The sequence below is a fragment of the Pristiophorus japonicus genome, chromosome 14 (assembly GCF_044704955.1).
Source record: "Pristiophorus japonicus isolate sPriJap1 chromosome 14, sPriJap1.hap1, whole genome shotgun sequence".
In the NCBI taxonomy this organism is placed as follows: domain Eukaryota; kingdom Metazoa; phylum Chordata; class Chondrichthyes; family Pristiophoridae; genus Pristiophorus; species Pristiophorus japonicus.
In genome coordinates this window covers 180,202,378-180,211,612 of record NC_091990.1, presented here as the reverse complement: position 1 = coordinate 180,211,612, position 9,235 = coordinate 180,202,378, and the positions used below count along the sequence as shown (strand labels likewise).

The 9,235-nt window shown below is 48.8% G+C and overlaps 1 pseudogene; it reads right to left on the bottom strand.

Moving 5' to 3' along the window:
• Positions 1 to 6,278: 6,278 nt before the first annotated feature.
• Positions 6,279 to 6,480, bottom strand: LOC139280382 (U2 spliceosomal RNA; annotated as a pseudogene).
• Between the last annotated feature and the right edge of the window lie 2,755 nt (positions 6,481 to 9,235).

Genomic DNA, 9,235 nt, shown 5'->3' with positions numbered 1-9,235 from the left:
AGTGGGGGACCCGGCTGCCTGTTGGCGGCCCGGCCGAACCCAGGGTATTCATAATTTTCCAGGCGATCGGGAAGTTGGCCGGCAAAAGAAAAACATGGCGGCTGCAGCAGTGCGCCCTCCCCTTGAAGGGCCGCCGCGCTGCCATGGCTAACACACAGAAAACAAGGTGCACCGACAGGAAAAGCTTTTGGGGCGCCGCACGGCGGATCATGGAATTTATTTCGGGTAAATTTCGCGCGGAGTGGCATGGAGGTGCGGCAGATCGGCGATGCACACTTTGATGATGTGCTTGGGGTGGTCGGCAGTAGCAGTGGGGCGGAAGTGAGGACCGCCCGAAAAATCCCCTCGGTGAATTTGGCTCGTGACGGCCAATGGACTGCAACGTGGCGGCCATTCAATTCTGCCGTGTGGCCGCCGCAAAATGGTGGTAATGGGCCGTATTCAGACCCTGAATTTTGGCCTCTATGTGTCTGCCAGGAGCAAGGTGGACAGGACAGCGACGCAATGTTGCAAGAAGTTCAATTACCTCACGTGGGTGGTCAGGGTGAGTGCATTCTTCCACAATTTCTGCATGCCACAATGTCAAGACAATTATTTGTAGACACTCTAGAAACTGCCACAGCCCAGCACTCACACACAATGTGTCCACCTACTAAAATTCACATCCACATCTCACATGCATACATCAATAACTATTCAACTACAGTATAACGTGACAACCACGTAACTGCACAGTCACTTAAAGGCTTTTTTTTCTCTTGCAGGCCAAACTGGCACATAACACACACAAGCATGAAAGGACAGGAGGTGGTGCACCAGATCTGAGGCCCCTCACTGACGTGGAACAAAGAGCCCAGGGGATCATTGGTCCACAAGTCATAGAAGCTGCAGCACGCGGCCATGCCAACCCCCATGGGGACAGTACTGGTATGTTCCTCACCGACCCCCATGGGGTCAGTATTGGTATGTTCCTCACCGATCCCCATGGGGACAGTACTGGTATGTTCCTCACCGACCCCCATGGGGACAGTACTGGTATGTTCCTCACCGATCCCCATGGAGACAGTACTGGTATGTTCCTCACCGATCCCCATGAGGACAATACTGATATGTTCCTCACCGACCCCCATGGAGACAGTACTGGTATGTTCCTCACCGATCCCCATGGGGACAGTACTGGTATGTTCCTCACTGATCCCCATGGAGACAGTACTGGTATGTTCCTCACCGATCCCCATGAGGACAATACTGATATGTTCCTCACCGACCCCCATGGAGACAGTACTGGTATGTTCCTCACCGACCCCCATGGAGACAGTACTGGTATGTTCCTCACCGATCCCCATGGGGACAGTACTGGTATGTTCCTCACTGACCCCTATGAGGACAGTACTGGTATGTTCCTCACCGACCCCCCTGAAGACAGTACTGGTATGTTCCTCACTGACCCCCCTGGAGACAGTACTGGTATGTTCCTCACTGACCCCTATGAGGACAGTACTGGTATGTTCCTCACTGACCCCCCTGGAGACAGTACTGGTATGTTCCTCACTGACCCCTATGAGGACAGTACTGGTATGTTCCTCACTGACCCCTATGAGGACAGTACTGGTATGTTCCTCACTGACCCCTATGAGGACAGTACTGGTATGTTCCTCACCGACCCCCCTGAAGACAGTACTGGTATGTTCCTCACTGACCCCCCTGGAGACAGTACTGGTATGTTCCTCACTGACCCCTATGAGGACAGTACTGGTATGTTCCTCACCGACCCCCATGGGGACAGTACTGGTATATTCCTCACCTCACCCTCTTCCCTCATGCCACTTCCCCCTCAAACACAAGCCTTTCCCATTTTGCATTAAAGTGCAGTGTTTCCATTCCTTGCTCCCTTCCTGCCCCCCTCCCCTGAACTGAACCACACTCTTGTGCCTTTATGCTTTCAGATGATGAGCCAGCACAGCAGCAGCCTGTCCCTCAGCCTCCCACCGAGAGCGACGAGGGAGACGAGAACAAAGGACAGGAGACCCCCAACACAGCCACAGTCACCTCAGCAAGGCCCCCGACTCTGGGGAGATGATGTCAGTGGAGGAGGCAATGTTCCTGGGGTTTGATGAGGGTGCTGCTCCGGGACCCAGTGACATGCAGCAAAGCCATGGGGCAAGGGAAGCTCGACGGCCTGCTCCCCGGAGGATGAGTTCGCGCGTGAGTTCTGCTCAGCCGGATTCAGATGAGGACCTCGACGTGGAGACTAAGCCAGAAAGTCAGCGGGCATGCGCAGCGAGCTTCTGGTTGCTATGGCAAGGGTGCCCGAGAGCATGGACGCACTTGTTAGGAGTTTCGAGGAGTCCGCCTCCAGCATTGCGCGTGTCTCCCAGCTCACCTTCGAGCCCATGCTTGGCAGCTTGCAAATGATGGTGGGCTCGCAGAGAGACGGTGGGGACCCAGACCACATGCCACATGGGAGAAAGTGGCAGCAGCTATTGTAGCACAGGCCAAAGCCATGCAAACACTGACTACTGCCATCGTCTCTGGGTTCCCCGCAGTAAAACGGGGAAGGCACGGTGCCGGAGCAGGCCAGCAATTCTGTGCTCCAGCAGATTGCTCCGGATGCTGAGGCTCGACCCCGGGGGGAGTGGCAGTGTGTCGGGTCGAAATGGAAGGTGCTGCCCTCTCTCTCAGGGTGACAGCATTCCGGCTCCCACCACTGCCACTTCCCCATTGCACTTGGCACTGTCTGCACCCCAGCCATCGGAGACTGCTGCCGCCCAGCCCGAGGTGGTGCAGTCTGCAGCTGGGCCTTCCAGGCCCAGAGCTGGTCGAGAGCGTCCTGCAAGGCCATCTGTAGTCTCTGTGTCGCAGAGTGAGCGGTCTTGCTGCAGGCACTGGGGCCCCGTTAAGGAGGAGCAGTAGGGCGGGGAGAGGGAGAAGGGAACCAGCAGGGAAATATGCCGGAAAAGGAAAGTAGCCCAAATTTGTTGAGATGGCCAGATGATGACTTTGTAAATATATTCTTGATGCTAGTTGTGAGTTATGATTCGTGAATAGCAAACGATTGTTTGAACATATTTTTTCGATGCTGCTTCTGCTTTGGTATTTTTGATTCGCAAACGGTGGTTTGGACAAATTTATTATTGTTGTTGTTGTTGTTGGTTGTGGGTACTCATGGGTGATGTTGGGGGTTGTAATAACTGGGTCATTTTAAAGTTCATATTTGATCTTGTTTTTCATTTGCCATGTGCAGGGTGACAGGCTCTGTGCTGTGCACACAGCCCTTTGTTGGTGCAGTGCAATTGGCAGGTGATATGTGCTTTCGTGGAAACACTGTATAATGAGGTCTTGATGCATCGCTCTTGCAGAAGCAACATCGGCACACTCCCTCCTCCATTGCTGCTGCTGCTCCTCTCCTGCTCCTCCGTTGCTGCTGCTCCTCTCCTCCTCCTCCTGAGGTGGACCTGCATTCTCTGATAGCAATGGCTGGGCCCTCTCAATGGCCAGGTTGTGGCATGAAGCATACAGCAACGAAAAGGGAGGCTCGATAAGGGGAGTATGGCAGGGCTCCACAAGGCATCGGAACTGTTGTTTCAGCACCCCAATAGTCTGTCCGATGAGGTTCTTGGTTGCGGCATGGCTCTCATTATATACGTGCTCAGCACGAGTGTTGGGGTTGTGGAGGAGTGTCAGCAACCAGGTGGCGAGTACATAACCCTTGTTCCCGAGCAGCCTTCCTCGAGCTCCAGGTGGTGGTTGGAAGAGTCCTGGGACAGTGGTCTGTTGCAGGATGAATGAATTGTGGGCTCTGCCAGGATAGCGGGCATTGACGGTGAGGATGAGCTGCCCGTGGTTGCACACCAACTGAACAGTTACAGAGTGGCAGCCTTTGTGGTTACGGAACACCTCTGCGTTGTGATAAGGTGCCCACAATTCCACGTGGGTGCAGTCAATAGTGCCCTGGACCATGGGGAAGCCCGCTATCCTTGCAAATCCACATGTGCGTTCCTGCTGCCTCTCCCTGGACATGTTCCACGAGATGCAGCCCCTTCTCCTGCTGTACAGAGCGCCTGTTACATTCCGGATGCAGCAATGGACTGCGAACTGTGAAATGTTTGCGATATCCCCTGCTGTAGCCTGGAAGGAGCCGCCAGCATAGAAATCAGAGCTACTGTGACCTTGAGTGCCACTGAGAGTGAAGTCCTCCTCCTGCTATCAGGCTCATGGTCTTGATGCAGCAGGTGGCGTGCTCTGTGACCACCTCCGTGATGGTGTAGCTTTCTAAGGCACCGCTCTACTGACAGGTGAATGCGCAAGAACTGTTCCCGGAAAACCCTGGCAGGGTAAGGCATCCTGTTGCAATGTCTATGGGCCCTCCCCCTGCCTCTGGGCCCATTTGGCGTGGTCTGTGTCTGCAGCCGCCGCCTTAACAGTAGATGCCGGGTGCCAAGGTGCATTGCCGCACAGCCCCCATGACTGAGGGAAAGCAGCAGGTCCAAAACTTGTGCTCACGAACAAACTATAACACCTGAAACAAAGCAACTATGTTCACAACCTGAAACCATTCAAAACAATCTCTGGGAAGGTCGCAATCAATCTGACCTCCCAATGACCCGGTTGCTCATTGCCTTGTATATCGCCGCGATAGCACCAATACCATGTGTGGTGTGATTAGCGCCGATCCGTAACTGCAGCAAAACAATCAACATTGTGATCGGTGCACTAGTGGGGCTTTGCACACTCATTGACGTCACGGTCACACTGGCACAGCATTTCCAGGCGCTATGTGTTTGCGCTGCCGCTAAAACTCTACTCAAAGTTGCCGAGTGGCGCTAATATTGCTGTGCCTAGGCGATAGACCGTTAACCCTCCATTAGCGCCCTTTGCCAGGTGGCGCTAAACTATTAAATTTCTCGCCCTGGGATTTTTCTAGATGAATAAACAAAGATGGGCTGAATGTCCTTCCTCATTTATAATTATCTTGTGATACATTACCTCACTTTAGCTTGGAGTAGTTGGCGACTTACCCACACTTTCACACAGAATTACTTTTTGATCAAAGCTGGATACTAGGGGTACAAATTGACCAGGGCCAAGTTACAGAGTTGTAGTGTTTCCCACTATATTATATAATAATCCATCAAAGGGAGCCTGGTCCTGGAGGTAAAGTTGCCATTTATTTGGTACATTTCTGGCTGAGAGGTAGACGATCAACAAGTTAGAACATGGCTGCTAAAAAGAAAAGAAAAATACTTGCATTTATATAGCGCCTTTCACGACCACCGAATGTCCCAAAGTGCTTTGCAGCCAATGAAGTATTTTTTGAAGTGTGGTCACTGGTGTAATGTAAGAAACACAACAGCCAATTTGTGCACAGCAAGCTCCCACAAACAGCAAAGTGATAATGACCAGATAATCTGTCTTTACTGATGTTAATTGAGGGATAAATATTGGCCAGGACACCCCTGCTCTTCTTCAAAATAGTGCCATGGGATCTTTTACGCCCACCTGAGAAAGCAGACAGAGCCTCGGTTTAACGCCTCATCAGAAAGACGGCACCTCCAGCAGCACTGCGTTGGAGTGTCGGCCTGGATTTTTGTGCTCAAGTCTCTGGAGTGGAACCTGAACTCACAACTTTCTGACTCAAAGGCGAGAGTGCTACCCACTGAGCCACAGCTGACACTGCTAAAGGAATAAACATAGGCCGAGATCATCCTGTCTCCACATTCAGGTAAGCAGATATATATATTTTTTTACTTAACTTTGATTGCAGGCTCCAGTAGTTCATTTAAGGCTGCTTTAGGCCTGAGAATACTAACTGCGGTGTGCATGGTGCATACTGCAGTCAGTGGAGGTACAATTTCCGAAGGGACCTGAATTGCTGTTGGACCCTCAATTTGCATAGGCAATGGACCTAACGCTAGGTTCAGGCCGATGACCTGGATGACCCCGGGACCCCTAGCCAATGTGACGCTCTCCCCATGTGGACTGAGCACACACATGTCACGTGCTATATTCGACACTTCAGCGTCGAAAAGCCGGCGCTGGCCTCATTCTGCAGACTTCCTACCACATGTTTCCAGAGCAGCTCATTACTAGTGTTGGTAAGTTCATCCTTGCTCTTAAACAGGGCTATCCTGGATTGCTGCTGCTCCCAACAGTCTTGCTGTTTTTTTTTTTAATTCGTTGCCAATCTTTCCAATTCTTTGTCAGATCACAAACGCCAGAGGTCACTCTGCACCTGTCAAGGATCACCCTGCGCTAATGCTCTTAGCCAAAAGGCCTAGAGCCCAAGCACCGTTCCTGGAAGTACTGCAATACCAGGTTCGTGCCATGGAGGTGGATGGGTCAAGCCACCCCACCCACCTCCTATTTCCAAAAAGCATAGGAGAACCACCTTCCTGATCCAGGGAGAACCACTTTCTGGTCATGGTTACTCCCCTGTCAGGTCAGTTACGCATGATCTTAGCCAAAAGGCCGGGAACAGTCTTGCTGGTTTTTTTTTATTCGTTGCCAATCTTTCCAATTCTTTGTCAGATCATCTTGTCAGATTACAAACGCTAGAGGTCACCTTGCACACATCAAGGATCACTCTGCGCCAATGCTCTTAGCCAAAAGGCCTAGAGCCACTGCACCGTTCCTGGAAGTACTGCAATACCAGGTTCGTGCCATGGAGGTGGGTGTGTGCCCCCCACCATAGTCCGGGAACAGTCTTGCTGTTTTTTTTTTTTTTTTTTTTTTTTAATTCATGTCCAATCGTTATCCAATCGTTACAATTCTTTGTCAAACGCCAGAGGTCACCCTGCACCAGTCAAGGATCACTCTGCGCCAATGCTCTTAGCCAAAAGGCCTAGAGCCACTGCACCGTTCCTGGAAGTACTGCAATACCAGGTTCGTGCCATGGAGGTGGATGGGTCAGGTCCCCCACACACCTCCGTGGAGGTGGATGGGTCACCAATCCCACCCACCTATTCCTTTCTGCCTTGTCGTGCTTTCAGAAGCCTTGTTGTCTCTCCCTCCTGCTTTGTCGGTGTTCCCTGTGGCTTTGTGCTGCATCTTCTGGTCTAGGTGAACTATTTATTTAAGGTATTTATCTTTCCAAGAGGGTTTGTGTGCACCTATAATCAGATTCAGAGGTACTCTCTTGCTGCTGAGTGCTGTTTTAGTGTGGGATCTGCAATTTCTTTGAGGAAAATATAGGTAATTTCTTTCCACTTCATACACTACAGCTTGACCTAACATTTTGAAGTGTGATCCTTGTTGCTTGTGTCATTCCTTCATAGAGTGATCTGATAATGGTAGCATTTAGGCAGTAATGGTGAAGACTGGGATGTTAAGTAGAAGTTATTGGTCTGCGATCACTTTCTGAGAGTTGGTTTGGGTGTTGTGGGGGGTGATGGAGGAAGGGCTTGATGTTCTGTTTCTTTGTGGGGATATCTCTAGTTGGGTCAGCCCCTGGCTAACAGTACACTTCACCTCACTGATGTATGAGGATGTGTGAGGTTTATAAAAAACACAGACCTTCCCTTTTGTTCTTTCCTCCCCTCCCCCCACTTCTCTGTCCCTACACTTGCTTAAAAATCTGTTGCATCTCTAACTTTTTTCAGTTCTGATGCAGGGTCATCGACCTGACACGCTAACTCTGTTTCTCGCTCCACAGTTGCTGCCTGACCCACTGAGTATTTCCAGCATTTTCTGTTTTTATATTTAAAAATTCTGATTGTGCTGCCAAATAGAGAGAAACCACCTATGACTGGCAAACGCGTCAGGTTTTGAGAACGTAACTGGTGAACAATTGTTTCCACTGGTTGGCAGATTGGTAGAGATTCGTGATTATCACCAGAAGAACAAGCTAGGAGGATTTTTTTTGTCCCCACACGGCGGGTCATTAGACTGCGGAATGCTGGTGGCTATTAAAGCAGAGATGAAATCATCATTGAAAAGGGAGTTAGAAAAGTGCTTGAAAAGGAAGAATATAATAAGATACAGAAAAGGCAGGGGAGGGGGGTGCGGGGAAGGTGGGGAGGGAGAATGAGATTGGAGCAGATACAAGTTGACGCCAGTTGAAAAGCTAGCCGTTATGGGTGTGATGGGCCAAAATGCCTCCTTTGATGCTGTAATGCTCCTTCGAACAGGAAACTCAAAGTCCATTATTTTGCAGAGTAAGACAGGGAAAAACCCACTGATAGCTTTGGCATCTTATTTACTTGTAACAGTTGTTCCACTTTTATATTCTCAATATTAAAATATATGTTGTGGTACACTGTTTGGATCATTGTGCTTTCTTATCTTATATAATTGTCTCTTTTATTCAGACACTTTACCAGTCTGTTGAAAGACTTTTTATTCTTCACAGATGAGATGTTTTCTTCAGTACAAAGAAATAAATTAAGTGATGAATCTAAAAAAAAATCTTTCTATTTGTGTTACTGTAGATTTTTAAGGAAGCAACAGAAATGTTATCAAGTGTAAGTAAGGTGAATCACAAGGGCTGTTTTTTAATAAAGAGGAACAATCTTGATAGGATGACTGAAGTATATGAATTATTAAATGGTGTTGATAATTAAATACTGTAAAATAAAGCAGGCTAGTATGTCAGGATGTCATAAACACAAAAAACTAGTGATGAGTAAATTTAAGTCAGATATATCTGGAAGAACATTCACGAAGAGTGATAAATGTCTGGAATTTTCTGCTGGGCAGGGCAGCGGCAACACCAAATTTAGCGGTGTTCAAAAAAAACTGCTGAAAGCTAGCCTGAGCAAAGCATTTTTGCTGCGGGGGATAAAAAGCTCGTTGACTCCCTTGGCCCTTCTAATGTTCTTTTACATGAGTTGGAATTTTCCCCATTTTGCACTATTAAAATCCAAATGTTTTGTTATTAACACTGTGGATATACTCAAGTTACGATACGAAAATTGTCCCAATTTTAATCTAGAGTCCTTTTCCCAAGTCCAAAACCATGTAAGGGACAGGACAGCAGTTGGGGAGGAGGTAGGACCTTGACTGGAGTTCTAAGGGGTTTATTTTCTCATGATAACATTCATTGAAAACCTTAATATCTCATCGATTCGCAGCAGAAGACAGAAGCAAGTCGAAAAATAGACTTCTAATTTAAAAATTAGATTATTGAAGATTGGTTTTAACTTAACCCACCTGGTGGGAAACTGACAATCAGATCTTTTGTTCAGATCTGATTTTATTTTTCATTGAAATAAATGGAATGTAAAATTGGGTGGGATGT